An 11,557-nucleotide genomic window follows, 5' to 3' on the forward strand; every position below is an offset into this window, starting at 1 on the left:
ATCATCCAAACTGCAGGATAAAGCCCCTAAATACAAAATTCCTTTTCATAGAATTGTAGGAAAGTAAAAGTAGACAAGCCTGAGGAAGCTATCTAGACCAATCTCCTACTCAAGGTAGAATCATCCCTGCCTAAATCATACCAGTCAAGTGTTTGTGTAACCTGCTCTTTAAACATTCCAAAACATGGAGATTTCATAACCTCTCTAGGCAGTGTATTCTGATGTTTAACTGTCCTCATTGTGTGAAAATTATTCCTAACATCCAACCTAAATTTTTCCTAATATCCTGGCAGTTTAAGACCTTTACCCCTTAGTCTGTCCCTTTACAAGTACCCTTCAGGTTTAAGACTAATTAAATCCCCTCATCACTAATCTCTTTCCCAAACTAAATAATACCAGTTCTTACAACCTTTCATCATAAATCATGTTTCTATAACTGCTAATTTTTTTTTAATTATTATTAGTTTTTTGGTCTCTGACAAGGCTCTTTCCTATTTGTCCGCATCTTTCTTGAGGTGTGTCCAAAATTGGACATGTTACCCCAGGTTAGATTTCACCATTGTTGAATAGAGTGGAAGAGTCACTTCCATAGATTTATAAGCAACACTCCCATTGATATATCCTAGTAAACTATTTGATTTTTTTGCAACAAGAGCTCACTGAGCTCATATTCAGTTTGAGTTTTGCTATAAGCCCCAGATGCTTTTCTGAAGAACTGTAGCCTAGCCAGGCATTCTCCAGTCTGTATTTATGCATATGATTGTTTTACTCTAAATGTATGACCTCTTGTGGATTTTGGATCCATTTACTAACATAGACAATAATATTGAATATAGGAGCACAAAATAAGATGACTAATAGAAACAAAGGTATAGAAATGAAAGTTAATACATCTACAATGACCATTACTCAACATGCACAAGTTGAGGATAATCAAATCATTGCACCTACAAAAATTGGGGATGGGGAGTGTGGAAAGGGTACAAAAGCATCTAGAAACAAGGATTTTTAAATAAATCGATCAAATTCAATATCATATGGAGATCATGGTGCTTATATTTAAGAAAAGAAGAAAAACTGACCCAGTGAAACGTCTACTGATATTAGTCTGCCCACAAGAGCAGACAAGATATTAGAACATACTTGGAGGGAAAAAATATTGTAAGAAATAGAAATAAATGGGAAATTGAATGAAATGTAAAATACATTTAGCAAAGATAGGTGGTTCAGACTGACACAAACATTTTCTAGATAAGGGAAAGAAGGCAGATCAGATCTATCAGGGTCTGAAGATAAATACTGGCACAGATTCGGTGAAGGAAATTTGGTTGAAGAAGAAGCTATTGTGAAGAAAGAACTATCAGAGTAGAGAAAGGGTACTAAAGGTATTATTCAAAGACGAGTATTATGACTGAACTTAAGTAATAAAATAAGATGAATTCAAATTGTACCAAATGCTAGGTTAGGCATGCAGGGACTAAGAGTAAGAACTTCTGCTAGAAGCTGGGAAGAGATATTTATAAGGCCCCCTCTACATGTTACAGGTATCACAAAATTAATGGGTTAAATGCACAATTACCTTGAGACCAGCTATGCATGCAAAGTACCCATCATGTCACAAAATACTCCAACCAGCTATAAAGTTAGACCTTAAAAATGTGCACTAATTTCATAGCTGGTTGCTACTGAGCTTTAATTTTCACACGTTGTAGGGTTTCTCCTGCAGCTGGGAGCCCCATAAGCTGATGGGGTTCCCAGTCACAGGGGTGCAGCATACCCAGCCAGGGCTGGAAGTCCCACAGTTAAGGAGTCTCTCAGCCCCAACAGCTACTGATTCTAGGTCCTGGCAGCCATGGGGCCCAGATGTGACCTCCTGATGCATGAAACTCCCAAATCTGGTGATTGTGGCAGCTGTGACCTCCCAGCCTTGTGGGTTTTATGTGCCCCAGAGGTGCAGAAATTACAGCAGCTGCCTCTCTGAGCCCTAGGCTATCATGAGCCTCTGTGTTGGAGAGATTGTGGCAGTTGCCTGTCCCAGCTGTGGGACTGCATGGGGTGCCCCCATGAGTGGGAGCCCCTCAGATGAGGAGGCTCCCAGCCACATGACCTTGCTTTTTCTGGTGCAAGGGGAACCCAGGATCAGGCTTCTCCTGCACCAGCAATAAGGCATGATGGGATCTAATGTGTGATCCCACAATCATGGCTCCTGCCATTTATATGTGGCATGGCAGGAGGCACAACTGTGTGGATTGCACATTACATTCCATCACTCCTTTACCTGCATGTGTAGATGGGACCTAAGAAAGGAAGACTGCTAATACAAAGAAGTGTACAAAGAATTGGTGAGAGCTCCTCTAGAACATTTTGCAGAATTCTGGTCACCCATATTTAAGAATGAAAAAAATCAAACCGTAACAGCTTCAAGGAAGTAGTTGGCATCCCTGGTCATTCCAGGAGAACCTATCTGACTACAACTTGGGCTTGTTTAGCCTTACAAAATAAGGTCTGCAAGTAATTGCAATGTTTCATTATAAATACATCAGGAAGGAGTTGTTAAGAATAGTGGGAAAATCATTTAAAAGAGGGACAATGCTGTCACATGAATCAACTGACTACGAACATTTCAAAGGTAGAAATTAGAAGAGAGTTTCCAATAAGAACAGATATTCTGGAAGGGTGGGGCAAGAAACTTAAATACATTCAAAATTAAGCTTGCTATAGTTATTAAATGGATTGCAAAACTTGGCAACCTGTGACAAAAGCAAGCTGAACTCAGTGACTTGAGGTGTCCCTGCCAATCTTATACCCTTGCTGGGGAGAAAAGGATGGCATACTAGTACAGAAGCTGGCCTGGATCCTTGGAAAGCTAGATTTAATTCACTGATCTGCCACTGATATTCTGTATGTTATCATTTGGTCTTTCTCTCCTTCCCCACAGAAGACACATGGTTGCATTGAAAATTCTACCAAATTATTTGTAGTCTGCAGTTTGTCCAAGGCCATCAGCACCAGTGCTGCATAGGTATTGATAGAAATGGAATGAATTAATCCTTATAAAACCTAAAAGGAAACTCACAAATAAACACTTTACCTCAATTACTAAATGAACAATAATAAAAAAAACCCTCTTTCTTCTTCACATTTCAACATGAAACACACAGATGACCCCATTAAAAATAGATATTCTTCATATTCCCTATCCTAGCAGCACAACATAATGTTGAGAGCAAAGTGCATTTGTACCATACAAAAGTCAGGGTCTTCCATTTACTTAAGAGCAGTTTAAACTTATTTTTTTCCCTATAGTTTGAGATTTAATGAGAAACTAAGATTTAGTGACAAACATGCTATTAAACCCAAAAAATGGTATGGAGAGAGACAGAGACAGTCATTACCATGAACATGCAGATGTTTTCTGTTTATATTATAGTGTGAGCTTCCATCAGACGCTCCTAATTATAGCCTGTACACTGTCATTCCTGCAATGCTAGCCATTAACCTTCAACTGAATCACCAGTTTTTGCATAAGGTGCATTGTCATTGCAGTGCTCTCTCTATTTGAAAGAATATCAATTCATCCAGCATGAAAGGTTTTTTTTGAATGTGGCTTACAGCACACAGTGTTTAAAAAGACCAAAATTAAAAAAAAGAAAAAAGAAAAAAAAAACCCCAAAACCCTAAACTGAGCCTAAGCTATTTAGCCATTTGCAAGTAAAAACAAAACAAAACAAAAAAGATCTTGTAATTGCAGCATCAGTAATAATGAGTTTCTGAAGAATGCTTTTGCTCAAAATGAAGGGAAACACAAAGAGAATTACAGGAATAATTTAGCAATTTCAAAAGGAAAGATGTGCAATTATAATGTACGATTAAATTCAAGGCTTTGCTTGACAAAAGGCAAGGGAAAAGTGCATGGCACAATCCAGGGGTACATCATTTAATAAGTAAGCACTTTTAGTTTGGCTAATTACTACTTTAAGATTCAAATTTTCTCTTTTTCGTAACTAAAGGGTAAAGTGGAGTTAAAACAGAAAAAAAGGTTATTATTCATTTATCCTGGTATTTCTGAAAAAGCTTGGTCTAAAATCACCCAATATTCCTTATTGGAAGAAACATAATTTAGGAAATTATTAAAAACACCAAAATTAACCATGCTATGAATTAAAAGGTAAATCACAATTATATAAAGTGCTTTTCTTTAACTCAACCCAATACTTTTCTTCAGCATTTTCACTTCAGTTTATTAGCGCCATTACTATATTTATTATATACTATTCACAAAAGTGTACTTAAACATTGAAAGAAGCCTGTGTTTAACTTAAGTTTAATAGAAATATTGCAAGGGCAAATGTCAAACACTGGAAAACTGTTTCTAATTTTAATATTTTTCTATGAATATATGTATTTCTTCAGATGATTTGGAATAGCTGCTGCTATGCAATCTGCACTGACTCTTTTGAATTATAGATTGAGTTCAGCTGAATACTTTCTAAAACTAAATGACTGGATACCATGGCTGAGATTTTCAAAGTGATTTAAAATGGTATATTTTCTATTTAAATGAATGCAAATCTTAACATAGGTAGCTTATTAAGGTAGAGACATGAGGCATTTTGTTCCTTAGATAAGATGGCCTTGAATTTTCATTTCTGCAGTTACAAATTGGGGCAGAATTTAGTCTTCTCATGTTTTTGCCTCTGGAATGCCTTTCTTGAGTATCATGAAATTAACCTCTTACAATGACAGTCCTGAAAACATCAACTTGATAACAGCCTGACATACTTTAATGTTAAATATTAATTATGTTGTATTTCTATGAGGGTCCAAGAACACCTTGGTAGGTACCATATAAATAAAATGAACTATCATTTTTACTGCTATAACATTGTAATTTGTCTTTCTTATTCCCAGTCTCACTTCTAAGAATTCCTCTGGAGTATTTGAAGCAACTCCTTTAAAGTGTGGAAATTATAAATGCCTTTCAAAAGTAAGTGTCATGCATTTGTTCAAGAATATGTTCAGCAATATAGTATGCCCACTGGAAATCCCAGATGGCTTTTAAATAAGCCATGCTTTGAATAGGTTACTTTTTCATTTTAAATGGAAAAAATAATATTGGTTTAGTAATTTCACTGTTCAGTTGCTCTTTCAACCAAGCGAGATTTTGGCTATTAAAGTTAATACACAGAACATTTACAAAAATAGACTTTATCTATACACTGAATGAGCCAAAGTTTGCAAACTCTGTTTAATTTGGATGGGTTAGGAACTAAATGCTACAAGTATTTTGTATTTGGGTACAACAGGTACCCCAAATATTGGTAGATAATCAGTTTCCAGACCAAAGACTTCCATTTGCAACAACTCCACACTTAACATTTTTGGCTTTCCCCCAATATAAGGATTACGTCTGTTGGGGGCTGGGGGATGGAATTACTGGTGAGTTTTAATGTGGCTGAAGAGTCCAATCTGTGCTCTGAAAGTTTTTTCCATAGATATGACATAGGTGGTGCCTTGGGGGGGTGGGGAGGGGGGCACAACTGTTGGTCAGGATGTTGTATACTTTCCTTCCTCCTCTGCCATTTCTAGCTTCCTGAGCAAGATGGTTCTCTTCAAAGTGGGCTGTAGCTTGATGTATAGTGTAGTCCCATTGAGACCTGTTACCAGCTAGCACTTCCCAGTTTGCAGGTTTGATGCCACCCTTCTTAAGGTATACTTTCTGGGTGTCCTTGTAGTGCTTCCTCTGTCCTCCATGGGTCCTTTTATCATGACTGAGTTAAGAGAAGAGGACTTGCTTCAGAAGATGACTGACAGCCATCCACACATAGTGGCCAGCCCAGAGGAGTTGATGTTTCATAATCTTTACCTCAATACTGGTTATGTTAGTTACAGAGAGGATTCTCGCATTGGTGCAATGGTCTTCCCATCTAATGCAAAGGATCTTCCTGAGGCAATGCTGATGGAACCATTCCAGGTGCTGAAGATGGCTGTGATGTGTCACCCACATCTCACACCTATAGAGGAGCCTGGGGATAGCCACTGCATTGTAGACCAGGATCTTAGTTCCCATCTGCAAATCCTGGTCAATAGTTTCATAGTTTCATAAAGACACAGCAAAACAGCTTTCTAAAGCTGGCACAGCAAATCCTATGTTTGATTTCTACATCAAGACTGACTGGGAGAGGTGGCTCCCAAGGTATGGGAAATACTCAACATTTTTCAGGGGCTCTCCAGCAATGGTGATTTGTGAGGGGAAGGTGGGAAGCTTATGATGGGGCAGGCTGATGGAGAACCTTGTATTCCTAATATTAAGGAACAGTCCCAGGTTGTAACAGGTACCTGAAAAAATGTCAAGGGTGGACTGTGGATCTAAGTGTGCACAAAAATTACATAGTCATCAGCATACTGAAGGTCAGTGATGCCATCTTGGTAACTTTTGTTTTTCTGTGAAGGTGCTGCAGGTTGAAAAGCTGACTGTCCATTCAATATTCAACTCCAATTATTGTTCTTGGTCTGAGTGATGGCATGCCAGACTTTTTGAAGGATGGGTAATCCTCAAGGGATTCTATTACTGGGTGTTGAGGGATGAAATCAATAGTGGCAGCTGAGACCTCAGATTCATAGTTGAGTAGAATCTTGAATTGCTCTGTCCAGCATTGTTTGATGGAGACACTATCCGTGAGAAGGGTGGAGTCACACTGGGATCTCTAGGGGTTTGGGCCATTGGAATGTGGCCCATGGATGGCTTTGATTGCTTGGAAGAAGCTTCTTATGTTATGCTGATCAGCAAAACCCCTGATCTACATGGCCTTCACTTGCCACCACTGGTTCTCATTGTCCCATAGCCTCCTCTGAACTACAGCTTTAAGCTGGTGGTAAGCCTATCATTTTTCTGGTTGGAGGGTTCATCTTTGCTGCAGAATGTGCAGAATGTGGTTCTGTTCTTATGGATAAGTGCTAGGGTTTCCTCATTATTCTCATCAAACCAATCTTGGTGACAATAAGTGGGGTATCCAATTGATTCAGTGCATGCCTTGTGAATAACATTATCAAGTTCCTCTCAATGTTCCTGGATGTCCTTGATGTCACCAAATAGGTCAGAAAGCTTCTCAGTAAGGTGCTACAGGCCTTATATCTAGCTTGGTCTTGGAGTGCCTTGATGTTAAATATCTTCCTCATTCTTTTCAATTGTTTAGTGTTGTGGTGCATGTCTATGATTGATCTGACTAAACAGTAATCCATCCAACAGTCATCTGTGCCTCTCAGGTTATATGGACATTAGAATGATCATGGGCTCTGACAATAATATAGTCAAGGTGCAAGTGATTGGAGTATGGGTGTTTCCAAGTGGTCTTATATTTTTTACTGTCTGAAGATAGTACTCATGATGAGAAAATTATGCTCTGCATATTTGATGAGGAGGAGGATACCATTGGAATTGACTTTCCTCACTCCCTCTTTCCCAATGGTGTCACTCCATAATTCAGAGTGTTGTCCAACTCTTGCGTTAAAGTCACCTATGAGGATGAGCTTGTCTTCCTTGGCAGTGGCAGTCAGGACTGTGTCAAACAAAGAACTGTTCTTTGTTGACTTAATTTTCAAGTGTCAGGGCATACACACGAATGACCAGGGATCCTGGTTTTCTATGATTTCCAAAAAATCCCCAATTTTTGTTAAAAATAAGTAACTCCAAATCCACATTTTGCACTAAATATATATATATATATATATATATATATATAGTGATGTTTCATTTTAATCATGGAAAAATGTGGGTTCAGGGTTACTTTGTTTAACTGAAAATTGGGGATTGTTTTTAAATCATAGAAAACCAGGATCCCTGCTGATCACCATAGCACACTAACTGTTACTGAGTTTGAGGCAGAGAATAATAAGACATATCTTAATGCCCACAGGGAGTTCTGAAAGCTAACTAAAAATGTTGTTCTTGATAGAAAAGCCAACGCCATGAAATCACCTCTCTTCCAGTGACTTTCCTTTCCAAAAAAAAGATAAGCCACCTCCTCCTTCTTTCAGCTGGCCTTTATCTGCCCAGTGTGTCTCACTTAGGGCAGCAATATTGATGCCATATCTTGCAAGTTCTGTAGCTACTATGGCAGCCTTTCTTTCAGGATACTTATCCTTCTTTCAGGATACTGTTCCAGGAGTCCATGAGTGTGTGGACATTCCATATGGCAAATTTCAGTACTTTATTGTGTTGGTTTCAGCCACAGGTAGAGTGATCCCACTGGATGTGGCAATCCAGCCACGGGGGTTTGAGACAGCCTATATTTATGGCAACTTTTATAGCCCTTTCCACATTCAGGGTGAGCAAAAGGGATCCTAAGAGGAATGTTCAGTCATGGCTGCAGTGGCAAAATTGTACATTTTTCTCGATAAATGCAAAACTACTGTCATACGACCGCCACTTACATGCAGATTTGTGACTAGAGACTCCCAGAGATCACTGTTCCTATCCTTACCACCAATTATATATTTCCACAGAACTTGGTTTGTTGGAGATGTTAACATCCCTGGCAGAGACCTGCATGTGGCATCCTTTAATGTTGGGAAGCCAGTGCACAAATGACAATCACATGAACTTGACAGGAAGGAGCCCTGGACCCCATGGCAAGGATGTCCAAGACACCTGGATACCTCCAACCTGCTGAAGCCCTTGTCCTCCTTTGCAGCCTTAGAGATCTAGTAGGTCTTCAAGCACACCTGTTCCACCATTGGGGTCTTCAGGAGTTTGGATCTCGCTTAGTCTGGGTCCTCACCAGGGAAGACCTATGAGAAGTACAAGACTCCAGATGACATAGCTCTGAGGATCACTGGAACACACAAACCTCTCCACCACAGCAAGGTTTGGTCTAAGGAGAGGATCTCCACACTACCTTCAGAAGGGAAGATGGATTAATTTGGGAAAGTATAGAGTACAGCTCTTGAAATGGTGACTCAGCATTCAAAAGGAAATATGAAAGAGGGAACTAAAGGTTTAAGCATAAAGTTATAAAGCATAAGGTAACATAGAGAGGAGGAACATGAGAAACAGACTCAATGCATATAACTACATATGAAAAGAGAAGAGAACTGAATAGCTATTAATGGGTATTTAATTAAACACAGTTCTTATACACTGCACTTAAAATATATTGTTGGATAAGGAATGGTATTAATATACAACCAACAGTATGTCTACCGTACAGTCACTACCATCAGGGCAAGCTAGTTTACTCTGCTTCTTAGGTAGGTTTTGGTCTGTGCTGCATTTAGACTACCAGGTTAAAAATAGCTTTGGGACATGTACACTCTACCTCAATTATTTCTGTGACTGAGGAAGAAACATACCCTGTGTTATCAAATGTTTTGATGAGTCATGGACAGTATAACTAAAGCCAAGAAAGCAGAGACAGAATGAACCCTTAACAATTGAAGGAGTATGAGACCATTACTAGTACTGGAAAGTATCTTGAGAAGAGATTGTGGAAGCCAAATTGGATAGAACCACAAAGTCAGTTAAAAAAGAGCAAACCTAGGCAGGAGACCAATGGGAAATAGGAGATGGGGAAATATTTGGAAAGGAAACTAAAAAATGTTATTCAAAATGGGGAGAACACAAGTAGGCCTGGTAGAATAGGGAAATTAAACAAAAGAGCAATTATAGTTACACATAATGGAGAGGGAAGGATTTAGCAGTAGAGGCAGGAAAAAAAGAAAGGAGTCAGTGATAAATTCAAGGATTATGTCAAAAAAGTTCTCATCTTTTGCCTGAAAAAATAAAAATGTGACTTTAGTGAAACAATACTTTAAGGATTTAGAAGAGAAAGGATGTTTGGAAGATAATTTAAGAAAAAAAGAAGGCTTGCAGGCAAAGTCAGCAAGGGCCACAGACAACTGAGAGAGAGAAAGTTCTTTGGAATGGAAGAAAGCAGATTTGGGAACTGTAAGCTCTCTCTTCCTGCCTACCCCACTCCCTTCCTAAGGTGTTTTTATTACATTAAAAAGGTTTCACGTTTTTCTTATCTCAGAGGTTTTTATATCATATGTAATCTGTTTAAAAGTAAAGCTTTTTTTCCCTTTTCTCTTAACTGCTAGCCCTGCAGATGCCACTAGAGACCTTAAAACCAAGCTGGGTACTTTCCAGTTTATCCATCAGTACTAAATTAAAGGCTCTGCCAGTCAAATCAGAGACTAACATATTTGCAACTGCAGAGGTAGAGAGATAGAATAAACATTTATTTTTAATACACTTTTTTTTTTTCTTGTTAACCCCAAATGTATCCAGGCAATGAAAACTCCTACCAGAGATTTCCATTTCTTCCACTCTATCATTTGGAAAAAAGGATCTTCTAATTACTTTCTGGTATTCCATTGTTTGACCAGCCTCAAAGTTTCTGGGCTTAAAAGAGAACCACTCATAAAAAAGAAGTTATTCCCTTTGTTTAACAGAACCCGTATTTATCCAGTCCCATCTCTGATCTTCTTTGTTTGGGACCTAAGCTGCAGAAAGGCCCAGTTCCCAACTCCATAATGTAGTCTCTTAGATCAGTGCTATCCAAATACTGAAGGGTCCACGTATTGCATTGGCCACAGGCCCCCTAGATGTCCCCTTGGCCATGGACTCCCCGGGTCCCCAACCTCATGACCTGCACCATCCTGCCCCAGGGTTAGGAACAGAAAGTAGATTCTGGAGGAGGAACCAGAAGTCTGGAAGAGAGGACCATTGCTGCAGCAGGAGCAGGAGCAATGCAGGGAGTATCACTTAGGCGGGACCTTGGTATGTTAAAAACATAGACCACCTTCCCAGCAACACACTCCTAGCCACTATGGATGTTACCAGCCTATATACCAACATCCCACACCAGGATGGCATCCAAGCCTGCCTTACATATCTACAGGAACAAGATTACAACTCAGAATACAGGTCCAAGGATATTACTGACCTTATCCACTTCATCCTCACACACAACAATTTCACTTTTAATAATCAACGCTTCCTCCAGATGACTGGAACAGCTATGGGCACTAAAATGGCCCACCGTATGCCAACCTTTTTATGAGCCACCTGGAAGAAGACTTCCTCAAGAACTGCACCATCAAACCCTTGCTATACTTAAGATACATCGATGACATCTTCATCATTTGGATTGAGAACCTGCAATCTCTGATTGAGTTCCATCAGAAATTCAACAATCACCATCCCTCCATCCGACTTTCTTTAGAATACTCCAGCACCAACATCTCCTTTTTAGACACAATGATCAGTATCCAGAAGGGTAAAATACAGGCCACAGTATACAAGAAACACACAGACCAACACACACATCTGCACAGAACCAGCAATCACCCTAAACACACCAAAAAAGCTGTGATATACAGCCAAGCCCTCAGATACCACCGCATTTGTACTGAAGAGAACACCCGGGATTGCCACCTCACCAATCTTAAAAAGGTTTTCACCCAACAAGGACATCCTCCAGAGAGAGAGATCGCACATTTGAAAGAGCCACCTGGATACCACGTGAAGAACTGCTGCAGTACAGAAGAAAAACCC

This window comes from Alligator sinensis, unplaced genomic scaffold (assembly GCF_000455745.1).
Source record: "Alligator sinensis unplaced genomic scaffold, ASM45574v1 scaffold761_1, whole genome shotgun sequence".
NCBI lineage: Eukaryota > Metazoa > Chordata > Crocodylia > Alligatoridae > Alligator > Alligator sinensis.